Consider the following 25,147-nt stretch of genomic DNA (forward strand, 5'->3'; position numbering starts at 1 on the left):
CAGTTGTATCACAAATTTGGTCCTCTCTTGGGGGTTGGTGTCTTTGGACTTCGAGTAGTCTCTTCTTGGGGATGGACTCTCCCCCAAGGTGAGTTTCTGCCATTGTGTAGAGCATTCCAAAATCAGTCTCTTGGATTACAAGGGACCCTTTAGGTCACCTCGTTTGACCATGATTCAGGACTCAGATCTTTACATCATCCCTCCCAGAGGTCATGCAGCCTTCACTTGGCCTCATCTAGGGAAATCCCTTCCCTGTGTATTCCATTGCTTTTCTCAGTAACTGAGACAAATGCCAAACAAGACAGAACAAGCCTATCCTTTCCCTCCTGGAACATGGAGACTGTATTGTGCTTAATGAGGGAGTTTTTTCTTAGTTGGTGCAGGAGTGTGAGCGGACGATGACTCTCAAGTAGCGGTTCGAACTTAGGGCAGCCTAAGCCCCAAGGGGAGCCCTCAGAGGACAAAGATGCCTCGAACTCTGTGTGTGTATATGTGTGTAGTTTGTGGGGAATAGGATTTGTAGGGTTCATTAGAGGATCTCAAAGCTCTGTGATCTATAAGAGGGTCTCTAAAAGAGCAGATCCAGAAGGGAAACGGGAAGGCAGAGGTAAAGCAGATGTGAAATACATCCTGCTGGCTTATCATATGCATTTATATGTCCTGTATATAAATATATGTATCTTTTGTCCCAAAGGCAGAATTCAGTATTGGAAATCTGTCATGTAGGAAGGGCAAAGCTAGGGATGTGGAGGTGACAGGTATTCCAAGGCTGCTACTAAAGGAGAGAGAGCACTGGTTTAGAAGACAGGTAGCTGGGTGCTGGCCATAGTACTGACCTGAACCTCCTTGGTAACTTCAGTCAAGTTGGCCTTTCTGGGTCTCATCTGTAAAGTGGGAATAAATGATGCCTACTACCCATTTTTCATAGGCTTGTTGAGGGGCTCAAAGGAGAGTAGATGTCAAAAGCTTTGTAGGTAAGGAGATGCCCTCTCTGCTCTTGCTTCTTTTTAATGGTGCTGAAGGTACTGGTGTTTGGTTAGGATGTTTAAACTGGGATATTATGGGGGCACCTGGCTGGCTCAGTTGGAAGAGCATGCGACTCTTGATCTCGTGGTTATGAGTTTGAGTCCCATGCTGGGTATAGAGATTACTTAAAAATAAAATCTTTAAAGAAAAAAGTGGGGAAGTTATGGGGTCATACTATTTGGTGGCAAGTTAAAATTCTCCCCCAGTGGAAAGAATGCTATTGTAATAGACAACGAGCAGTGAGAGAGGGTCCCAAGAAAGTATACAATAGTATAGGTATGTTTTTTAAACAGATCAATGAGCACAGTGTATGGCCCATCTCTGGAGCACTGAACTCTATTTTTAATACTTACCTACAGTGATAAGATTTTACTTGTTCTACAGACTGAAGGGAAAGAGGCTCTGCTTAAAAACAAAAGGGGGGGGCGGAATTGACTGTATCTTCTTTGTGGAACATACCCATCCCTGTTTCCCCTCATTTCCCAGGCCTTAGTTGTGCCTGTCTCTGAACTGTGTTTGTGTGGTACCATGTGTATTGTAATCATGCTCATTACCAGTTGTGTCTTTAAAGGAAGCTCGGTGTTTGATTCTATTTTCCATTTCTTGTTGATGAACCACTGAAGTTCTTAACTCTGAAACTACAGTAAAACCTTTTTGTTAGCTATGCTGCATAGCCTTCTCATATTTGGATAATCCAAAATAGTCTTCTTATTCTGCTTCCATCTAATACACAATTCTCAAACTCTTTAGTCTCAGGACTCCTTGATGCTTTTAAAAGTTCCAAAGACCTTTTGTTTATGTAGGTTATACCTATTGATATTTGCCTTATTAAAACTTATGAGAAAAAAGGTATTCATTTAAAGATAAAATAAGTCCAGTGCATCTTAACATAAATATTTTCATGAAAAATGACCTTTCTTTTTCAAGCAAAAAACTTACAAAAGTGACAATATTTTATATCTTTGCAAATCTCTTGAATGTCTGGCGTAATTGAAGACAGTGGATTCTCATTTAGTCTATTAAAATTTGTCATTTTGATTGAAGAATGTGACTCCAACCTCACAGATGTGTAGTTGGAAAAGGCGAGGGGTATTTTAACAATCTTGACCCATAATTGTGCATATTCTTTGAAACTACATTGCAACTCTGCTGTTAGTTGCAATGCAGAATCTCAAATTCTATCAGTAAACTTTTTGTACTCTGTTATATAATAATATTCATTGGTTTATTTTGTACCTGAAGGGATCTTTTACTGATACCTGATTTTCTAGCATCATGCATTGGTCGTTTGGAAAACATTGCAGATCTTTTAGGTGCTGACACATTTTGTTATGCGAGAAAAAAATCATATTAACATCACCACTGTTCTCATCAGGAAAGTCTTGGGAGGCTATTAAGTTCACAGCGGCAGTTACAGGTTTACAAAATTCGAAGTTTTGCTTGAGAGCTTGAGTTTCATCATTGCTAACAAGTGCTGTCAGGCTCACTTTATCTTTGAGAAAATCTCTGTCAGACACCCAGAGCTGACAAAATAGAGTTTTTCTGTTAGCTTTCTTTCAAGTAAAAATGGTATTCCATGAAGAAAGTTACTAATTCATCTCAGAATGCCGAGAAATTGCACAAGTGCTTTTCCTCAAGAGAAAGATGGTACTTAGGTAAGAAATAGAAGCACTTAAAAAAAAAAAAAAAAAGAAAGAAATAGAAGCACTTTATGCATATGTCTATTTAATTATGTAGAATAGTATTGAAAAGATGGGTACTTAAAATAGTTTTTAGTATTTCATCAAAGATTTCTAAAGTGAACCAAGTTTTATTTTTTCCTGTGAGTGGGTACAGTGAAGAGTACATTGACTGATAGCACAGTTGAGTGCTGTTGCCTTGATATGTGCTAAGGAAGCAGTAATTTTATCCATTGTTACTTTTTTTCATCAGTGCAAATGTCATCACTTTGACAAAACCAAATAATGTCTTATTATGATGAAAATAGTTTTGATCTCAGGGACCCTATGAAAGTGTGTCAGGGCTCCACAGGCCACACTTTGAGAACCGCTGATCCAATATATGCTCAGGGCACTGAGAATCCTTTCCCGCTAGATTGCTATTCTGAGATCACTCCTTCCTTCAGAAGTCTTAGGTGTTCCAAAACCTCTCAATAAAAGCACCTATTATGTGTGGGGCACTTTGCTAAGGAATTAACATTGAAAAAGGTACAATCTTGAATCTCCAAAAATTTTGGGGGGGTTTGGGGAGCAAGGGGAGAAAACTGCTAATAAAGGAGTTAAAATGTAAAATAAGATTTTTAAAACGAATTAAAGGTGATAGGCAACAAAGGGAATGCCAAATTTTTAGACCCTACTTTAAGCTCATGAACCACATGGCAAATCCTCATCAAATCAGTTGCGGAGTCTTTTCCTTCCATCATCAAACCTCTTAAAAATGGCCAGGTTAATTACCTTTAGACCTGTTTTTACACTTATGTAAGCTTGGCTGCAGGCATTGTAGTTTCATGCTTACACATGCACTGGCTGTTTCTGCCTTCTAATTTTGCTGTTCTTGAGCTTTTGTGCTTTTTATTTCATATTGACAAGTGTGTAGCCTTGAGCCACTATAGCTGTTAATTCAGATGTTTGTTTTCTTTGTCGTTCTATTTACACGTAAGTCTTTACCTGCTTTAGCCATGTGTTGAGTGATGTAACATTGTTGGTCTGGTATTTGTAAACTGGGTGGGGGTGGTGGTGAAACGTCACCTCCCGCAATTTATGTCAGAACAATGCAGCCTCTGGAGGAAATCTTTAAGACTAGTAGAAATAGCCGCTGTTGTTTCCCTGTGGTCTGCATCCCTACGATCTGCTGAACTTCTTAAGTTTTTGGCTGTGAGCCTCTTCCTTGGGGATTTCCATAAAACAGCTGGGTGCCGCCTGGGTCATCAGTGGCAAAAGTCAGGCACGTGCTCACTGTCTGGTAGCCAATAGTAACTTTTGCAAACGCAGGCTCAGGAAACCCCAGGGTTCGGATGCTGCTGCTTTCGGAACGACAATGTTAGCAATCAGTCTTTTAACAGAATAAAACAAAAACATAGGATAGTGACAAAGGCTTCCACCCTTGGCAGTGGGGAGAGATGTTAAAGGAGCTCCAAAAGGTGTGCGGGGAACTAGTGTGGATGGAATTCCTTCACTGTTCCACGGGCTGAAGTACTGGGGAGAAGGGGGCGGAGATGGGCTCTTAGAGTCTGGCCCTTTAAGGAGGAGGGACAGCCTTAAGACTCTGTACCTTTAAGAGTCTCTTTGTCTGGAAACCTCCTTATTTACCCTCCTGTGCTTCAACCAAACTTCGACCCGCGATTCACAACGCCCCTCTACGCTGCCGCCCCTTACGCCAGGCTCAAATCGGCCGCACGTTTGTGGCTAACCCTAAACTTTGCGCCCGCGGCGCGAACCTTCAGAGAGGCAGTCTGTGCCGGGGTCGGGGCCAAGCGCTGCGCCGTTGGCGCAATGCGGGGTCCGGGGGGCGGGGCTCCGGCGGGCGGGCCAATGGGCGGGCAGGGGGCGGGGCCGTGTTCGGTTGTCTCGCGCCCTGGTGACAGCTCGCGCGTGCTGATGATGGCGGTAAATAGAGGGGGGGGTCGGGGAGGGGGCGGAGGAGGTAGGGAGGCAGCCAAGGGGGTAGCTCCAGGGGGTGGGGGGACGGGGACCGGGGAGGACGCGACGGCCAGGGAGCCCGTTCTAAGACTCGGAGGCGGGGACAGGAGTCTCCGGCACACTGGCCCTCCCCTTTAAAGAAGCCAAATCCTCACACACCGGGTGAGGGGCGACAAAGGCGGCGCGCGCCTCGCGGGCGGGAGGAGCGGCGGCAGGGGGCGGGACCGCGGCGCCGGCGGGCTGGGGGTGCCCGGGGCGGGGGCCGGCGGAGGCGAGAGCCGGCAGTCGGGGCGCGCCAGAGCATTATTTTGGCGGGGTGGGTTACGACTGGATTGGGGGTTAAAAAAAAAAAAAGCCTTGAGAGGAGAAGCGAAGGAAGGCTTAGGGATTGTGGGGGGAATGGGTCTAAGAATGAGATGAGGAGGATTAAGGGGAGAAAGGGTTAGAAGGCAGGGAGAGAAGGAGTGAGAAAAAGCCAGCCAAGGAGGTAGAAAGGAAGCAAAACCCAGGGTGGGTGTTCAGGAAGCCAGCAGGGAATGAGGTTAGGAAGACCAGGTATGGGGTTAGGTTTAAGAGCAGGGGTTTGAGGAAGAGAGCTTTGTAGGGGATGGTAGCAGGGTGAGGGTGCTGAGGGGAAGAGTTGGAAGTGGAAGGCAAGGAGGAACAGAGCTGGGGTGCTAGTTGGGAGTAGAGGAGAGAGGGTGATGAAGAGCCAGACGTGACAAGGGTGTGAACTAGTGCAGAGCGAGAGGAGCTGAAGGACTAGGACCCGCGGTGGGGTGGGAATCGCGAGGTTCTGAGAAAGGTATGGGTTAGTGGGTGAGCGATGGGTGTAAATTCTTGAAAGTGAGGGAGGGTGAAATAGATACTGGACGAGTACCAGGTGGAGTTAGGAATTAGCGTAGTGGAAGGGTGAATGGAAACAGATGAGAGGTGAGGCGTTTATAGGACAATTCTGGGGCCAGACAAGCTGAAAGGAGAAAAGAGTAAGGGTGTAAAGGAGTGATGGCGGTCTGGGACATGGTAACTGGGGAATTGTGTTAATTGACGAGGTTCAGCCAGATCCAAGGTAAAAACAGTGAGGTGGAGAGACAGGGCTAAAAGGGGATGGTGAGAGAAGCAAGGAAGAGATGGGCCCTGGGATTTAAAGGATGAGATGGGGTGTAAGGGAAGAGAATAGGATTAAGGGAATTTGGAGAAGTCCTGCTGGATGAAGAACTGGACTAGACTGTGCAGGAGTGGGGATCAAATGTGCAGGTTGTGGGGAGATGTTCCAGAAAGTCTGCATGGGTCAGGGCACAGATGCTATAGTGAAGGATCAAGTGTAGGGAGCCTTTGGTGCAGAAGAGGAAGAACCATGGTGAGTGAACAGAGACCTAGAGATAGGAGTAAACACTGAAAAGTAAGAGTGGAGATTGGGGGGCGGTGGTGGGTGTTTGCAGGAAAAGAGTTCTTTGTTGAGAAGAGAACTGTGTGTTGAAATTGTGGGTCCTTTTGTCTACAAAAGTAGGAAATTCCAGAAACCTGTCTTTCTCTTCAAGGCATCATGAATCTGCTTCCACCTCTCATTGTTTTTAATTCGACTTTCATGTCTACTTTGAAAAGATGAGGCCCATTTTGATTTGATTTTGTTCTGTGAATGATGAAGCATCAACTCGATGTTGAAAACCTCTGCATTTCGCTAGTGTTGTGATGATGGGAATACAGGTTTTATTTACTTACAGTATGGCTCTGCCTGTGTGGTGTGATAGTGTTGTGTTGTAACAGGGTGTACCTGACAGCACTGAGCAGAGTGCCTTAGCCACAGCACATTCATTTTCAATGGAGAGCCTACTGTTGTTGAGATAGAGAAGGATGAACATCTTTTTGTTTTGATTAACCAACCAGATTTCTGCCTAATTGTTTTTTGGTAGTTGGAGAATATTGAGAAATCATTTCAGAAGAGAGCAAATAACCAACTAGAGAAGTTTGCTGAGGAAGAGATTTAAATCAGGACTGTGAGGGCTTTGAGTTCCTAAGCTGCCTTTAGCTTTATGTGGGACATTTCACACTGTAGTAGGTGACTTACTCATTAACTAAATAGAATAAAGAAAGGGAGATTTGTAGAACAGTGGAGGATTTTAGAGTGGGACTTCTTTTTTAGGTTAAGTAGTGAATTTATGAGTAATTTTTTTTTATCATGAAAAAGCCTCCATACAATAATGCAATGTCTTGGACAGCTCCACTGCCTCTCCTGTTTTGTAGTTGTGACTAAAGAAGGCCATATTAATATTAATTTCCTAGAAGCTTTTGATTTTTAAGACACTTCTGGAAATATAAAGGAAGATGAGAAATTTGGGACAAAATTTAGATTATTCTTACTATTTTGTTTGATGATTTTTTTAAAATCTTTTTTTTTTTTAATTTTTATTCATTTGACAGAGAGAGAGAGAGATCACAGGTAGGCAGAGAGGCAGGCAGAGAGAGAGGGAAGCAGGCTCACCGCTGAGCAGAGAGCCCGATGCGGGGCTCGATCCCAGGACCCTGAGATCATGACCTGAGCCGAAGGCAGAGGCTTAACCCACTGAGCCACCCAGGTGCCCCTTTGTTTGATGATTTTTATTCTGAAGCTTTTACATTTAGTTACGAATGTGAATGATTATTACTTTTTATTTGATAGTTCCAAAGGATAGCTATAATTTACTTAAGGAATAAATGCAAACCGATCTTGAGAATCTTATTTGTGGTTATTTTATTAGCGTACATTCAGATATATAAAGATAACTTTTTTCCAAAGTTGTATAAATTTTGAATTGCCACCGTTTTGTGGGTTTTTGTGTAAATGGCAAAGATGATAGCATTTGTAACAGCAAAGTTATATTTTGATTAGTGGTTATCAGAATCACTGATGTTCATTTATGTCAGTTTAGAATCTAAAATCTATCTGGATTCAGCTTCTATGTTCATGGATTCTGGATTCTCTTAGGCAGATGGTCAAGGTGACCGCATTGATTTTGTAATTTAATAGAAGATTCTTAGAAATTACTATTTTTGCTGCTAAATTTCAAGAGGATTAGTCTGAAATGTAAACTTTTGAGCTGAAGAGTAACTTTGATGTGGGGCACCTGTTTCTGTAGGATGTTTGTGCATATTCCCTTCCTGTCTAGATAGGTTTGGTATTACTAGTGGGTTGTACTCTGTTTATGGTTTTGCCATTTTTGAAATGTAATTGTTTTATATTTGATGTCTTCATGTAAATAATTTTAGACTTATTTGATGTTGATGAAGAAGGGAAAAAGTCTGTTTGGGTTCTGTCTTTTGTCTCTATCTGCCGCAGTAGTATGCTAAATACACTGATACTTATTGGGAATGGTTGTTTCTCATTGATATTTCTAAAACTGAAAATGGGTAATCATTTGGTTCAGATAATACTATTCATCAATAAGGACTCAGTGATAAATGTAAGCTTTGTTTTCATTTGCTCAAGTAAACTCAGTTGAACTTTATTTTGCTTATAATCTTGTTTGCTAAGCAAAAAACTTTTAAGTTCTATATTCAGATTTGAGTGAGTAGGTTTTACATACTTAAATGTTTTTCTGATTAATTGTAGATTCTTTGGATGGGAAGAGACCTTAAAAGGACCTCTAGTTTATCCTGCAACTTCAGTCAATATCCCACTTAAATCATCCCAGGTAGATACAAATTTATCCTGTTTTCATAAATCTTCAGAGAGAATGTGGCAACCTTTGTAGATAATCTTTTCTGGTATTTAATTATTTTCTTTATTAGGACAGTCTGCCTTCTGTCTAACCAGCATCTACCTAATACTTTATTTGTATGTGTTCTCTGTTGCCCTGTTCTCCATTTCTGAGTAAAAATATGTGCTTACTATAGTATTAAGGGGACCCTAGTTCTTCATAAACTTAATAACAGTAGTTGCCCACATATATGCTTTTATGCCGCCCATTGTTGTAAGTTCTTTGTAGATTGGAACTCGTTCACTCCTAGCAGCAACCCTATGAGGTTGGTGTTGTTACTGTTCCCATTTTACATGTGATGAAATAAAGTCTCCTTGAGATTAAATGACTTGTCCTCAAGGATTCACTCAGACTTTTTTTTCCAGTTGTAGAATTCTACCAAGTGGTGGGGATAGGACTTGAACCTTGGCATTTTGCAGGCTGTCTCTGCTCTGGTATTACCTCTGCTTGACGGTTATGAACTGATCAGTCACCATGTTCTTCTCCAGATTAAACAGTGCTGGTTTATCTTATCCCTTAACCTGTCCTGTTTGCCAGTCCTTAGATTATCCCTGTGGTTCTGTTACTGACCTCTCCTCAGTGGCTTGCTAGATGGGGAACCTGGGACAAACACCATGAGGGCTGTGGCTAATGCAAAGATTACATCAGGGTTCTTACATGCCCTTATTTTTTTTCTTTACAAAATGGTGTTCATAAAACAAAACAACCTAAAACCAGTAAAAATGCCTAAGTGCATTGCAGATAAATGGTTACCTATCTATCTTTTTCACATAAAAAAGGACTCGTTATAAACCATATAGGTTTATAGTTGAGAGATTGTTGCCCATTGAGGAAAAATGGAACTCCAATTTCAGTGCAGATGTCTGTAAGCAAAGTGTGTTCAGATTCTGCCTGGTTTTTTACTGTCTTCTCTTTATGTGTGTCTGTGCAAACAATATACTAAATATATTTATGTATGCTTTAATTTGGTTAAGTAAATTGATCCACCCTTTTTATTAAGACTTTATTTATTTTTTTAGAGCAGCTTTAGGTTCACAGCAAAATTGAGAGGAAGGTGCAGAAATTTCCCGTATCCCCCTGCTCCCTTACATGTACAGCCAGCCTCTCCCATTATCAACATTCCCTCACCAGAGTGATTCATTTGTTATAGTTGATCCACTCTCATTTTTAAAAAAATAACTAATAATTAGTGTTTATTATGTGCCCAGCATGAGCTAAGTATGTGAATTGTTTGAAACTCTCAGCAACCCTGTGAGAGAGCTTCTGTTGTTAACACTCTTTTTGTGTGTGTGACTTGATATTTTTATTATGTTTCAGGCTTATGGAAAAGTTGCAAAGATAGTGTGGGAACTTCTCTGTTCCCTCATTCAGATTCACCAGTTGCTTTCATTTGCCCCATTTGCTTTATCATTTTCAAGAAAAGTTGAAAGAAAGTGGGTAAGAAGGCCTTATTTTCAGGACCCTGAGATCACGACCCAAGCCGAAGGCAGAGGCCCAACCCACTGAGCCACCCAGGCGCCCCAAGAAGGCCTAATTTTAAAAAGAAAAGGTGGCGGTACATGGGTGGCTCAGTTAGTTAAGCGTCTGCCTTCAGTTCAGGTTATGTTCCCAAGGTACTAGGATTGAGCCCCATGTCAGGCTCCCTGCTTAACTTCTCTCTCCTGTTTTGCCCTTCTCCCTGTTCCTTTTCTCTGTCTCAAATAAATAAAATCTTTAAAAAAAAATAAAAAGGAAAGGGGAGAATGTTTTGAATGTATATTAAGTTGGTATGTTTGATTTTATTTATTTATTTATTAAAGATTTTATTTATTTATTTGATAGACAGAGACCACAGGTAGGCAGAGAGGCAGGCAGAGAGAGAGGAGGAAGCAGGCTCCCTGCTGAGCGGAGAGCCTGACTCGGGGCTTGATCCCAGGACCCCAAGATCACGACCTGAGCCGAAGGCAGAGGCTTTAACCCACTGAGCCACCCAGGCGCCCCTTATTTTTTTTTTTTTTTTAAGATTTTTATTTATTTATTTGTCAGAGAAAGAGGGAGAGAGAGTGAGCGAGCACAGGCAGACAGAGAGGCAGGCAGAGGCAGAGGGAGAAGCAGGCTCCCTGCCGAGCAAGGAGCCCGATGTGGGACTCGATCCCAGGACGCTGGGATCATGACCTGAGCCGAAGGCAGTGGCTCAACCAACTGAGACACCCAGGCGCCCCAAGTATGTTTGATTTTAGTTAATTTCACCTGTGAATGACAAATTTGTAGGCCCCTCCCTCGTCAGCAAAAACCATGTCATGGTGTACACCTCTGATGGGGACCTTCTTAGCATCTGGCATGATGTGTCCACACACAAGGAAGTCCTCAGGATATGATAACTGTTAATGACATATGGGTGATTATTATGTTTTTATGGATTTTATTTATTTGAGAGAGAGAGCGTGCACGAGTAGCGGGAGGGGCAGAGGGAGAGGGACAAGCAGACTCCCCACTGAGTGAGGAGCCCAATGTGGGGCTTGATCCCAGGAGGACCCCAAAATCATAACCTGAGCTGAAGTCCGACACTTAATGGACTGAGCCTTTCACACACCCCGTTTGGGTGATTGTTATGTGTAAACAGGAGTCACAGGCCTGTTCATCACTGTGACTGAGACATATTTAGGTGAAATACATATATTGAAGATCCTTATGTAGCATCAAGGAGCTGGAAGAAATCTAAGTGCAGAATATACTTCTTAAGAACCAGGTTGCAGTTAATACAAATAGGTTTGCCTTATGGTAGAGGAATGAATATAAATATCCTAACATGTTATTACCTTCCTCCAAAGTAAATCTAAATTTTGAGAGTCTTTTCAGTTGTCATCATATATGGAGATGTAACTGACTCCATCCCACTACTATCTTCCAGCTCATCCTCAGTCTTTATTAAAATGGTAGCCAGTCCATTTCGTAAAAGCATGACCTGCAGATTGAGGCCTGTTCAGTTTTAGTATAAGGACTATTAACTATAGTCTTATGTATGTAAAATACAGCACTTGTGGGCTTCTCCCCACCCCACGTCTTTAAGTGATCATCAAAGCTATGAAATATAGCTCCTTACTAAAGCTGATTGTAATAATTAAAAACACTTAGCTTTCATAAGGATGAGAAAATTATAAATTATTTGGAAAGCATCCTTTCCCGTCATGCATTATTGTTTCTGAGACATGGGCAGTTTTTAAAGACTATAATACTGTTCCTTCGCCATTTACATGTTAATAGAAGTCTGAAAAGTAAGGCGCTCTTCTAAAATTTTCGGGGTTGTTTTTATTATATGTCAAGTTGTAAATAGCATTCTGTGACAGGTATTTTCTCTCTTTGTCTTCTATTGAGCTAATTAGTAATTTACACTCTAGTAGAATCTCTTCCAGCCTCACTGTGTGAAAATGCCTGCTACTCTATGCCTTCCATGCAGCCTGGGCTGGCAAATGATTGGGGGCAGACGTTGGTTACCGCTTCGGAAGGATCAGGGATAAATTTTTTTTGTATTGTGTTTTTATAAACATACAGGCTTTTGTATATGCCCTGCGACTGCCCTGATGCCCACCCCACCCCCATTCAAATAGGCATGTTATGACCTCCTGTAATCCAGAGCTACTGTCCTTGATTCAGTTTTGGATCGTTTTCTATTCTGTCCCCCACCCCCACCCCAGCATTGCAGGATTTGGGAAGGATTAGCAGGGCAGTCTGGCAGAGTTTAGAGCCCGGGAAGCTGGTCTTCATTGCTCCCTGCAATTGCCAGAATACAGAGCTTCTTCTCATTGCCTTTAGAACCTAGCAGCGCTTCTTTCATTGGGCAAGTTATGTGAGGGGTGGGCGTGCAGCTCTGCTGTTAGTGAGTTAGGAAGATGCTTTCATACAATACTTGTATTCCTCCAAAGGAAGGATGGGTCCTACCTTTATGTCAGCTTTTTCACAATGCAGTCATGAGTGACCGAAAGATAATTTATAGCCTGTCTTTGGCACTTTGTCATGTTTGTGTTCTGCTCTTTCCTGCCCCCTGCTCTATCTCTTTCTGCCAGTCTCTGATACGGGAAAGATGATGTGTAGGATCTGTCATGTGCTCATGTGGACTGGCCATGTGGACATACTAAAGTAGCAAGAGCTTAGCTTTTGGATTTGAAATAAAGTCTTAAGTATCAGTTTGTTCTATGAAGAATATAAATTTTATTTGAGAATTAAGGGAAGCATAGAGAGGAGTTTACTGTTGCATCAGTTTTGAGTCAAAACCTTTCTAGAGGGGCACCTGGGTGGCTCAGTGGGTTAAGGCCTCTGCCTTCGGCTCAGGTCATGATCTCAGGGTCCTGGGATCAGGCCCCACGTCGGGCTCTCTGTTCAGTGGGGGGCCTGCTTCCTCCTCTCTCTCTGCCTGCCTCTCTGACTACTTGTGATCTCTCTGTCTCTGTCAAATAAATAAATAAAATCTTTAAAAAAAAAAACAACACCTTTCTAGAATACTAGATAATTTGTGGTACTTATTTTTGCAGTTATGGGTACTAACTTATCAGGATAATAAGGTCAGTCCCTGTTAGAGCTCATTAGAGTTTCCCTGACAAAAATTGTTACCTGGAGGTGGCCACAAAGAGAATTAGGTAAGAAAATGTGTGAATAGCTCAGTTCTGCCGTCATTGCTAATAGCATTGTAATCATAAGCATCTAGCCACTGACAGTGAATCAGCATTTATGAACAGAAGACATCACATTTATGTAAACATTTATAGAGTAGGTGGAGGCTTTGTTCGTGTTTTGTTTTCATAATCTGAAATGACTAGAGCATCTCTACGGATGATCATTGCTAAGATCTACTCTTATTCTCCTTTTTCTGTGTTCTAATACAGCTACTCATATCAGTTGTCTTAATATTATTGTATGTTCATGGCCAGACACTCGTTATAGGCTTGTGCTTTAACATCTAAAAGAGGTCAAAGGTCGTATTAATGAGCAACATTTTATATAAAACAAAATATTGAAGTAGACATCACACAGAGGAGTATTATGAGTAAGTAAAGATGACGAAGTGAATACATGACTATGGAGTTAAATGTACTCTTTTAAAAGAAACATTTGCTAAAATATATGGCATAGCTCGAAGAACTGATAGCAGTGTATTTCAAGCGCATGGTAAGCGAGCTTTGGTGAAGAGATCAAACTCATTTGTGATTGGCATCATTGTCTGCTCCATGCTAAAATCCTGCATTGGTTAAATATTACCAGTCTTCCCAGTTACCCTCTAAATGTGCTTCTTGAACTTTTATTTTCTCCATAGAGAAAAAAAAGCTTAGCCTAAACTTAATAATAATTCAAAATCTATTTAAGCTATCAATTCAAAAATCCTAATAATTTAAATAAATATAAAATAAAACATGTAATTGCCACTTTTACCTATTAGATTGGAAGATGATGATAGCCAGTAGAGGCTAAGGATGTGGGGCAGCAGGAACACTCACACACTTTTGGGGGGAATGTAAATTTCCTTGGAGGTAAATTTGGCAGTGCCTATTAGAATTTAAAATGTGTTTACCCTGTGACCCAGAAGTTCCACTCCTAGAAATCTGTCCTATGGATATATTTATACACTTGCATGAAAAATATGGATACAGTTGCATTGTTTGTTATAGGAAGAAAATGACATGTGACATTTCCACACAGTGGAACCTCCATGAAGCTGTTAGGAATGCAGTGGATCTCTGTTTGCTAATGTAGAAAGACGTCCACTGTTAAATTTTATTTTATTTATTTATTTTTATTTTATTTTATTTTATTTTATTTTATTTTATTTTTTTTTAAAGATTTTATTTATTTATTTGACAGACAGAGATCACAAGTAGGCAGAGAGGCAGGCAGAGAGAGAGGAAGGGAAGCAGGCTCCCTGCTGAGCAGAGAGCCCGATGCGGGACTCGATCCCAGGACCCTGGGATCATGACCTGAGCCGAAGGCAGCGGCTTAACCCACTGAGCCACCCAGGCACCCTATTTATTTATTTTTAAATACACCTAAAAGTTCTTCTTTGTTTAAGTGATCTCATTGCCCAGCGTGGGGCTCAAACTCACGACCCTGAGATTAAGAGTCACATGCTCTTCCAACTAGTTGAGCCAGCCACACGCCCCTGTTAAATTATGTTTTTATTTTTTGAATTATATATTTTTAAAAAGTTATGTTACAGAACAGTATGTAGAATATTTCTATTTTCATAAAATGTAAGGACTGTTACCAAGGTGTTCGCTTTGTTCGGGGGAGGTATTCACTTTTTCCTCTATATACTTCTATGGTGTTTACTTTCAATAAGCCTGTGAAAAAGGAGTTCCCTGACAACATTGTTACAGTGGGATCTTCTGAGGTAGAAAGGGAGAAGAAGGAAGCTGGCTGGAGAAGAGAACTACTTCATTCATGTGATACACATCAGTCAAATTTTTGAGTCAGAAGTGAGAACTGGAATGGCAGAAAGGGGGGTACACTGGAATTTGAGGCCATTTGGTGGAGGTTTTAAAGGCAATGATAAAGAGTCCGCATCTGATGTGAAAAATGATCTTATAAAATGGAGATGATAAAAGTACCTAGTCCATCGGGTTCTTGTGAGGACTAAATTAAATAATGCATATAAAATGTTTGGAACAGTAACTGACATGTAGTAAGTGTTCATTATTAGCTATTATTATTGAATGAAAATACATTGTCATTTGTAAGCCTGAATAAATTAACATACTGTCTTTTATTATGTGTGCTGATGATTCTGCTGACCCCTCTGACAGATCACAGAGCTTGTGTGTTTTTCCAGCAGTACTGATGGTTGGAGCAACCATTTCTATTTTATTTTATTTTATTTATTTATTTATTTTTTTTGGTCAGAGAGAGAGGGAGAGAGAGCAAGCACAGGCAGACAGAATGGCAGGCAGAGACAGAGGGAGAAGCAGGCTCCCCGCCAAGCAAGGAGCCTGATGTGGGACTCGATCCCAGGACGCTGGGATCATGACCTGAGCCGAAGGCAGCTGCTTAACCAACTGAGCCACCCAGGCATCCCACCATTTCTATTTTTCACCTTTGATCCTCCCACCTGCTAACTCTTAATATTAAAATCTGAAATACTGAAGGATTATAATTTTAGAGCTTTAGACATATGATGTGCTACAAGTTGCTTTTGGTTTTGCTTGCCAATATTATCTTGTATACTAGTTATCTTTTGGGGTTTGTTAAAAAAAAAAAAAGGAGGGAACAGGTAATTTGGGGGGAAAACATTTTCTGTCCCATGGGATGTGGAATAGATACGTCACTTTGCACTAAATGTGTTCATCAGTTTTTGTTAGCAGTGCAGTGTAATGAGCATATTAGCTACAACACCTACATTGGCAGCCAGCAGTCTGCTTGTGAATTCTTTTAGAAAACAGAAATCTGGCGAGAAGTGTTCCTGAGCAGTTGAAATATCTTTGGGAAGATTACATAGAACAAATAAAGTAGAAAAAATTTCTCCTCCAAAAAGAAATAGTTTCACCACTGAAAGCCACAAGAAAAGATGTTTTACTTGTAGATTGAGATGTGACAATGTAATTTGCTAGGACTTTAGAATTCGTTCTGTATTTCAACCTTCCATTTAAGTTTGCCATTTAAAGAATTTGAATGTATATTTATATTTGTTAAAAAAATTTCTAAAACATTGTTTTAAGAACAATGAATTTCTCACTTTATAGTATATGAATTCTATCATAAATTATTTTTTCCTTTCCACTTCCAGTTAAGATGTATCTTAAAGCATATTTCTTTTTGAGGTTTTAAAATAAAAACATTCAGTGGAAATAACAATAAAAGTATATAGTTAAGCACAGTACTTGGCACTTAAGTGTTCTGTAAATTTTATTGAATAAATTAATGTGTGCATGAATAAAAAATATTTTTAATTTTAACTTTATACCCTGTGATTTGCACACAGTCTAGCATTGGTGTGTAAAGGCCTTCTCTGCAGCCTCCATTTCCCTGCCTTTTTTCCTCTACTCTGCCACAAGCACCTTATCTAATGTATTCGATGTATATCCTTGATTCTTGATTCTTTCTAAAACGCTCATTGATTTTTTTTTGGTGTACTTATCTTTAATTCCAAAACTATTCATGCACTACACTATTGCTGAATTTGGCTATAGAATTCTCCCTGTAAAAATGCTTTAGCTCTGGGGTGCTTGGCTGGTTCAGTTGGTAGAGCGATGGCTCTTGATCTCAGGATTCTGAGCTTGAACCCTATGTTGGGTGTAGAGATTATTTAAAAAGAGAATCTTTAAAAAATAATGCTGTAGCTCTTACTCCGGTTTTACTTTTTTCACTCGGCACTGTTTTAAGATCTGTGAATGGTTTTGGGTATACATTAGCTAATGGCTCCTACCTGTAGTGTGCTACTCCATGGTGTGCATCCATTCCCATAGTGATGGGTGCCTAGGCTACCACAAACAGTGCTCCCAATAACAGACTTGTTTGTGTTCATGGACACGTTTGAGAATTTCTTAGGGATGCAGACTCAGGAGTGGCATTGCAGCATAAGCACTGTCAGGCTGCTGAGTGTACACACCTCACAGACATTGTATTGCAACCTCCCAACGCTTGCTATTAGCCACAGTTTGAATTTTTGCTGTTTAATACCTATTTTAATCTGAATTTTCTAACTACTAGTGAGTTTGAACATTTCTTCATATTTTAGTTAACTGTTTCTCTTCTGTGAAATAAGCATGAAACAGTAAACATAGTATTAAAAATATTTTTTACTGAAGTATAATTTATGTAGAACATTATGTTAGTTTCAGATGTATATTATGATTTGCTATTTGTATATATTGTAAAATGATTACTATAGTAAGTCTAGTAACATTTATCACCATACGTTGTTATAAAAATTTTTTTTCTTGTAGTGTAGACTTTATTCTACTATCTTTCTGATTTGCTTAGAGAATAGATCTGGACATAGTACATTTTTATTTCTATTTTTAAAAATTTTTAATTTAATTTTATTTTTTTAAAGATTTTTATTTATTTATTTGACAGAGAGAGAGATCACAAGTAGGCAGAAAGAGAGGGGAAGCACACTCCCCGCTGAGCAGAGAGCCTGATGTGGGACTCTGTCCCAGGACCCTGAGATCATGACCTGAGCCAAAAGCAGAGGCTTAACTCACTGAGCCACCCAGGCGTCCCATTACTTTTTTAGTTTTTAAAGTTGAAGGAGCTTTTGGTTATGCATTTTATTTTGTAAGATATGTATTTTTTAAAGATTTTATTTATTTATTTGACAGAGAGAGAGAGACCCCACAAGTAGACAGAGAGGCAGGCAGAGAGAGATGGGGAAACAGACTCCCTGCTGAGCAGAGAGCCCTATGCAGGGCTTGATCCCAGGACCCTGAGATCATGACCTGAGCCGAAGGCAGAGGCTTATTAACCCACTGAGCCACCCAGGCACCCCTATTTTGTAAGACATTAATGTGTTTTCTCAGACTTCAAACAAGGAAGAATATCATACTTTATACAACATCTTAAATATTATTTTCTTCCTGATTCCAAGAGCCTGAAACAAACATATTCTTCTAAAATTTATTTAATTTTACATTTTACCTATTTAACTAATTTTTACACCCCATGTGGAGCTTGAATTCACGACCCCGAGATCAAGAGTTGCACTCTCTTCCAACTGAGCCAGCCAGGCACCCCTAAACGAACATATTTTTATGCATTCAACTCAAAAGCCGTAGAGTATGTTACAATTAAACCACCTTGCTAATTAATCTATTCTCATTGTCTTCATTTATGCTGAAAGGAGAGCAGGCATTTTTACTAGAGTAGATTTGGTTGGAGTGCTTCATTTCGTTAGTTTAAAAAGATTTCCTGGGGCGCCTGGGTGGCTCAGTGGGTTAAAGCCTCTGCCTTCAGCTCGGGTAGTGTTCTCAGGGTCCTGGGATGGAGCCCCGCATCGGGCTCTCTGCTCAGCAGGAGCCTGCCTTACCCCTCTCTCTCTGCCTGCCTCTCTGCCTACTTGTGATTTCTGTCAGTCAAATAAATAAATAAAATCTTAAAAAAAATAAAAAGATTTCCCTTGGCCACAGATAGGTAGACTATCAAAAAATATCAGCTCCGGTTATTTCCTATGTTTACAGTCTCCCTAGATGTCAGAAAACTGAGTAGTGGGCAACACCTCCTCTCCTTGTCTGTTTATTGAAGAGCCCAATGCTTGATCCTAAGCATAACCTTAATGTTCATTGACTGTAAATAGATATTATTAAATATGATGAACAAATACTATTCATATGCACTTGCTATGAGAGGGCTATAGATGTAATTTTTAGAGTATTTGGGGGTAGAGAAGAACATATTTTCTGAGATGCCGTTTCTTAGGGTCTTAGAGAATGCTGAGCAGCAGTTCAGATCTGGTGAATCCCACTACTGTTTGTATCAGTCTTCAGGAAGGGATAAATATCTCTGATAGAAAACGTTGGCTTGTTTCAACAAATCCACAGTATTTGGAAACAATGGTCTCTGAGGCATTTTCATTTCTTACCAAAATGTGATGCAGTCGGGTTATTCTTTTGACATTGGTTTAGCATCTGCTTGACTGTTTGAAAAAGGAATTTTAATTTGTGAAGTGATAGAGCCATAAACTGTGAACTTTCCCCAGTAATACCATAATATGCTTAAATTTTTCCCCTTTTTTTGGCTGGCTTTGAGTTTATGATTTTTGAATAAGTATCAGCAAAATATTATTTACTGCTCTTAATTGTTTTCAGGCAAAGCTATACTCTGTGTGAAGGTGTAGTATGTTTTTTCAAATTACTGGATTTTGCTCTGCCTTGAAAATTACATTTTTTATTATTTTCTTTTCCTTCCGAAATCTTGCTTGGAAAATCATGTTTTTAGGGACGCCTGGGTGGCTCAGTTAGTTAAGTGTCTGCCTTTGGTTCTGGTTATAATCCCAGTGTCATGGGAGTGAATCCCACATCGGGCTCCCTGCTCATTGGGGAGCCTGCTTCTCTCTCTCTCTCTCTGCCCTCTGTGTTTGTGCTCTCTCTCTCTCTAGCTCTTTCAAATAAATAAATGAAATATTTAAACAATTATGTTTTTAGATGTGATTTTAAAACGTTCTTTTTAAACTTTTCAAGAATGTTTTACAATTTAACATTTATCAGTGCTAAGCTGTATGTAGCATAAAAAGTACCCTACCTGCTTTTCTTTCCCCCAGCATATGGCCTCTACAGGGACCTCCATTTTCTATTCTTCCAGCTGTTTCTTTTGGTATTTAATGCTACACTTTTTTATTTTTTAAGATTTTATTTATTTATTTGACAGAGATCACAAGTAGGCAGAGAGGCAGGCAGAGAGAGAAGAAGGGAAGCAGGCTCCCCGCTGAGCAGAGAGCCCGACGTGGGACTCGATCCCAGGACCCTGGGATCATGACCTGAGCTGAAGGCAGCGGCCTAACCCACTGAGCCACCCAGGCGCCCTAATGCTACACTTTTAAGCAGTAGGCTTATGCTGCTATTTTTAAAAGTCTGTATAGCTCATTCTCTAGACCTGCACAGCTGTCATTCTTGGATCTACCTTCCTTCATCTCCTTATGTTGGGACCTCTGTTTCCTGGACCCCACATCTTACCTCTTCAGTGTTTATACTTAAGCAGTTCTTCCAGAAGTTTCCTAAGAAGCTGCATAGGATGTACATTTGGGAATCTGCATATATGAAAATGTCTTCCTTTTCTCTCATACTTGATTTATAGTTTACCTGGGAATATAGTATAGAATAATTTTCTGAGTTTAACAGGAATTGCTTTATTGATTTTTAGCTTCTGTTGTTGCTAATGAAAAGTCTGTTGATGTTCAGATTTTTTTTTTCTTTTCCCCTCCTTGATTAGAAGTGCTTTAGGAGTTGATCTTTGTCTCTGATATTCTGAAATTTTATGATAATCTGCCTCACTGTGAGCCTTGTTCTATCTGTCATGCAGGGCACAATGGGGACCTATTCAATTTGGAAATGTAGATTTTTCAGTTCTGGGAGATTTTCTTGAATTCTTAAATTCTAACCAATCTCCCCCTTCTCTCTCTTGCCCTCAGTTTTCCCATTCTTTCCCTCCTGAAATCACTCTATCTGTGTTCGGAATGTATGGACTGCTTTACTTTTCCTATTTTTACTATTTCTTATCTTTTTTGTCTCTTTACTTTCTGGAAGATGTCTTGACGTCAGAGTCTTCTAATTAGTTTTATGTTTCTGCTTTCCTATTTTTAATCTCTAAAACTCTTTGAAAATTAAAAAAAATTTCTTTTTTATGTAATCTCTTCCCCCAACATGGGGGTTAATCTCAAAACCCTGAAATCAAGAGTCGCACACTTCACCAACTGAGCCCACCAGGTGCCCTCTGAATGTTGCATTTACTTTTTTTTTTTTTTAAGATTTTGTTTATTTTATTTGAGCGAGAAGAAGAGAGTAAGAGAGAGCATGAGAGGGGAGAAGGTCAGAGGGAGACGCAGGCTCCCTGCAGAACTGGGAGCCCGATGTGAGACTCCATCCTGGGACTCTGGGATAATGACCTGAGCCAAAGGCAGTGGCTTAAACAATTGAGCCACCCAGGTGCCTTGAATGTTGCTTTTATTTATTTATTTATTTATTTATTTTTAAAGATTTTATTTATTTATTTGACAGACAGAGATCACAAGTAGGCAGAGAGGCAGGCAGAGAGAGAGGCTCCCGATTGAGCAGGGAGCCTGATGTGGGACTTGATCCCAGGACCCTGAGATCATGACCCGAGCCGAAGGCAGAGGCTTTAACCCACTGAGCCACCCAGGCACCCCTGAATGTTGCTTTTAAATAGTCTATTTTTGTTTCATAGGTGGAATAGCTTTTCCCTGAGTATGTTAATTGTAATTTATTTTTTTCTTCAGTTTCCTGCACCATCTGTTTCCTTAAAATACCTTTACTTGATCATTTCTTTTGGTCTTTCATTTAGGGGATTTCCTTAAATGGATAGCTTTGGATGTCTTACTCATGTTCCGTAACAAGCCACTGTAAAACTGAAAGCTGGATTTGCTGGAGCGGGGGCTTCTAAAAGTTGACTGGTGGTGTTATTCATTATAAGGTAGTTAAGAGCTCACTTTTAGCAGTCAGTATTTGTAGGTGTTTTTCGGTTGACCAGGTTCTTCCCTAGAGCGAATGTTCCCATCCTCAGTTTACACCCCTGGCTGCAACACTGGGTTGCTGAGTGGGAAAAGAGCTGGAGGTATCTACCTTTCAGGATAGCAACTCATCATAATCCGCGTCTTTTTAGACTCCCTAGTTGTGCTTGAGTCTAGTTTCCAGGGTAGGCTTCCCATCCGCTGACTGGTGGCTGTTTGGAGTGAGGCTGGGTATCTTGGGGCAGAACTTTCACCCTGTTCTCCTTTTTCATCCTTGCCTGCTATCCCCACTTTCAGAGGTATTCTGAGCTTCTCTGGTGTATTCCAGCACAGTTCAGTGTGATCTGGGGTTCCGCTTAACATGCTCCTTTGTGTTGCTAAATCTAATAACCCAACCATCTGCTTTCCAGCTTCCACAAAATTTGTTGTAGTAGTTTCCTCTCCTATTCTTCGTCTTTCAGATGTTGTTCTTACTGTTGTTTTCAGTGGAGTTACTAAGAGCAGAGAGGTAAATGCAGGCGTTCAGTGCATCATGTTTCACTGAAAATCCAAACTTCTCTAATGCCCTGATCCGTACAAGACTTAATAGATAAATGGCTTGTGGCAATTTCAGAACTTTGCTACAGTACAGACAGAAATCTGGATAACATAAATTCATTTTGTTTTTTGCTATCCTCATGGATTAATGCCTAACGTGTAGCTTTCTACAAGAGAATGACACCTGAGTGGCTTTAGGAACTTTACAGAGAGAATAATAGAACTTTTTGACGTGGAAACAGACCCAGAGTGCAGAAGTGACCTATTTATGTTTGCTCATCTATCTAGAACTGGAACTGGGCTCTTCTCCAGTTGTCTTTTCCTTACCACTATGATTCTGTCTTTTCCCATTAAAGTAACTGGAAATAGAAGCCCTTTATCCGTTGCTTGTGTCACCCAAATGTCCTGTTAACTTTGTGTATGCTTTGAGTTTACAGTCATGAGTGGGGTGGGGGGGATTATTTAAGTGTTTTTCTTTCTGTTAATTTTTTTTTTAAAGATTTTATTTATTTATTTGACAGACAGAGATCACAAGTAGACAGAGAGGCAGGCAGAGAGAGAGAGGGAAGCAGGCTCCCTGCCGAGCAGACAGCCCGATGTGGGACTCGATCCCAGGACCCTGAGATCATGACCTGAGCCGAAGGGAGCAGCTTAACCCACTGAGCCACCCAGGCGCCCTCTTTCTGTTAATTTTTAGGGCTCGTTTTTATTTTGGTGAACTTCAAACTTGATAAAATGTGTATTTCACCATCTAAAGATGTATCTGTTTTGAAGAATTTATAGTAAGCATTTAAAAGGTTTATTTTCTTTCTTCCTACTATTCCATTCTCAGTGGGTTCCAAAAGTTCCTTGAGGGGAAAAGTGGAAATATTTTCCTGAATATAATTATAGCAGGTGAAATAATTTAGAACAACTCAGGATGCCTGTGAAAATGTGGAAGTAGGGGCGCCTGGGTGATTTAGTGGATTAAGCATCTGCCTTCAACTCAGGTCATGATCTTAGGGTCCTGGGATAAAGCCCCGCATCGGGCTCTCTGCTCAACAGAGAGCCTGCTTCCCCCTCTCTCTCTGCCTGCCTCTCTGCCTAATTGTGATCTCTCTTTCTGTCAAATAAATAAATAAAAATCTTAAAAATAAAATAAAATGTGGAAGTAATGTGGAAAAGGGAAGCACATGTTATAAAAATATCAACAGGGTTGAGCACTTTCTTACCAACTTTTCAAAACTCATTTCTCAGTTCTTCTCTAAGGCCTCTTCCTCCGTTTTACCCCATGGAATATAAAGCTTTTTTTTTTTTTTTTTTAAGATTTTATTTTTTTTATTGAGAGAGAGAGCAGAGCAAGAGAGAAAGAGAGCACGAGCAGGAGTGAGGGGCAGAGGGAGAGGGACAAGCAGATTCCCTGCTCTGTGAGGAACCCACCCGACGTGGGGCTTGATCCCAGGACCCCAAGATCATGATCTGGTCCAAAGGCAGACACTTAACCAGTTGAGCCACCCAGGTGCCCCAGGACATAAATCTCTTGTCTTATTTCCCCATTCCTTTCTGTAAACTGTATGTGGTACACTTGCCTACGGCACATTGCTGGATTCATTCATTCATATGTTGGTGTAGAATTCTTTGTTGAGTTCTATGTAAAATGTTTGGGGCAAAACTCCTACATTGTACTTTTGACTAGATTTACTTGCATATTTATGAAACGCTTTCTTTGACTGAGGTACCGGGCTCCTCTGTAGGTGCTAGCATCTTTTGGGGTACATATTAGATCTTAAACAGATTCCTGATGGTTGGTATAAATTCACTTTTTTCCTACTCACTATTTCAAAGGAATTGAAAGAACGGGCTCTGCCCCTTCCTTTGCGTCACATTGGTAGCTGGCAGTAATAGCTGGGATCAGAGTGGGGGAAAGCCTGTTGTTTGGAAGCTCAGGGGTCTAACGTTCCCTTATGTGGAAAGTGAACATGTTGTAAGAGAAGTCCTTTGAGATTCCTTAAAACCTCCAGGTTTTATGATCATAAAGAGGTGCACCCATTCGATCAGTGACACTCTTTGTAAGAACAAAGGAAAATGTCTCTTAGGATTGAATGGAGTTCAACGGACGTGTTTCCATAACTGAGCTAAGCTGTTGCATACATGATCTGAAGTAATCTAGAACACCTAGAATGATAGTGCTTTGGTTTCATTTTTTGATTTTTTTTTTTTTCCTTTCCCCCTCTTCTCCGGTTAGGTAGTTCTTTCTCATTATACCTTGGAAATGTTTTTTAGCTTTTGTTTTTTCTAATTTTTTTGTTGTGAAATATGTTTTAAAACGTGTCCTTTTTTTTTTTTAATATTTGTTTTTTAGGGGTTCTTGGGTGGCTCAGTCATTAAGCATCTGCCTTTAGCTCAGGTAATGATCCTGGGGTCCTGGGATCCAGCCCAGCTGTCACTGTTGGGTTCCTTGCACAGTGGGAAGCCTGGTTCTCTCTCTCCCACTCCCCCTACTTGTGTTCCTTCCCTCTCTTGCTGTATCTCTTTCTCCCTCTCTCTGTCAAATAAATAAATCAAAAATATTTGGGGGAAAAAAAATTTTTTTTTAAAGATTTTATAGTTAAGTAATCTCTACATACAGTGTGGGGCTCAAACTCACAATCCTGAGATCAGGAGTCTCATGTTCTACCAACTGAGCCAACCAGGTCCCCCAAAACATTTGTACATTTTAAAGACCAGTGAAACAAAAGCCAGGATTAGCTATCCTATAAGTGTAAAAATTCCCTGCATGATGTTCCCTTACACCCCACCCCAGGATAACCAACATCCTGACTGTTACCAAGAAAGGTGGGACTTGCTTCTTTTTATTATCTTTTAAATTCTAAACTTGGGAATGGATTTGCTCAATAATGAGAGGCCTTCAGTCTTTTTACATGTTTTATTTTTCACATGAGGTAATACTAGAAAAATAACAGATGATGCTGTTATGCCATTGACTCTTCTAAACACTTTCCACATCTTAATTTCCCAGCAGCTGTATGAAGTAGTTGAGGAGCAGAGCCCAGGCTAGGAATTAGGTTCCACTGAGATTCTAATCCAGC

The 25,147-nt window shown here is 40.4% G+C and overlaps 1 protein-coding gene across 4 annotated transcripts in view; it reads left to right on the plus strand.

The window, feature by feature from the left end:
* Positions 1-25,147, plus strand: part of LOC111147514 (ubiquitin specific peptidase 49) — a 92,165-nt gene that overhangs the window by 3,270 nt on the left and 63,748 nt on the right. For 2 of the 4 annotated variants that reach the window (XM_022503550.1, XM_022503552.1), the window contains exon 2: positions 8,254-8,335. The exons of the other annotated variants lie outside the window; for them this stretch is intronic. The gene's annotated coding sequence lies outside the window, so the exon portion shown is untranslated. The remainder of the gene's footprint in view (positions 1-8,253; positions 8,336-25,147) is intronic. 4 annotated transcript variants of the gene reach the window in all.

Source organism: Enhydra lutris, unplaced genomic scaffold (genome assembly GCF_002288905.1).
Source record: "Enhydra lutris kenyoni isolate GAN:26980312 unplaced genomic scaffold, ASM228890v2 scaffoldscaffold17, whole genome shotgun sequence".
In the NCBI taxonomy this organism is placed as follows: domain Eukaryota; kingdom Metazoa; phylum Chordata; class Mammalia; order Carnivora; family Mustelidae; genus Enhydra; species Enhydra lutris.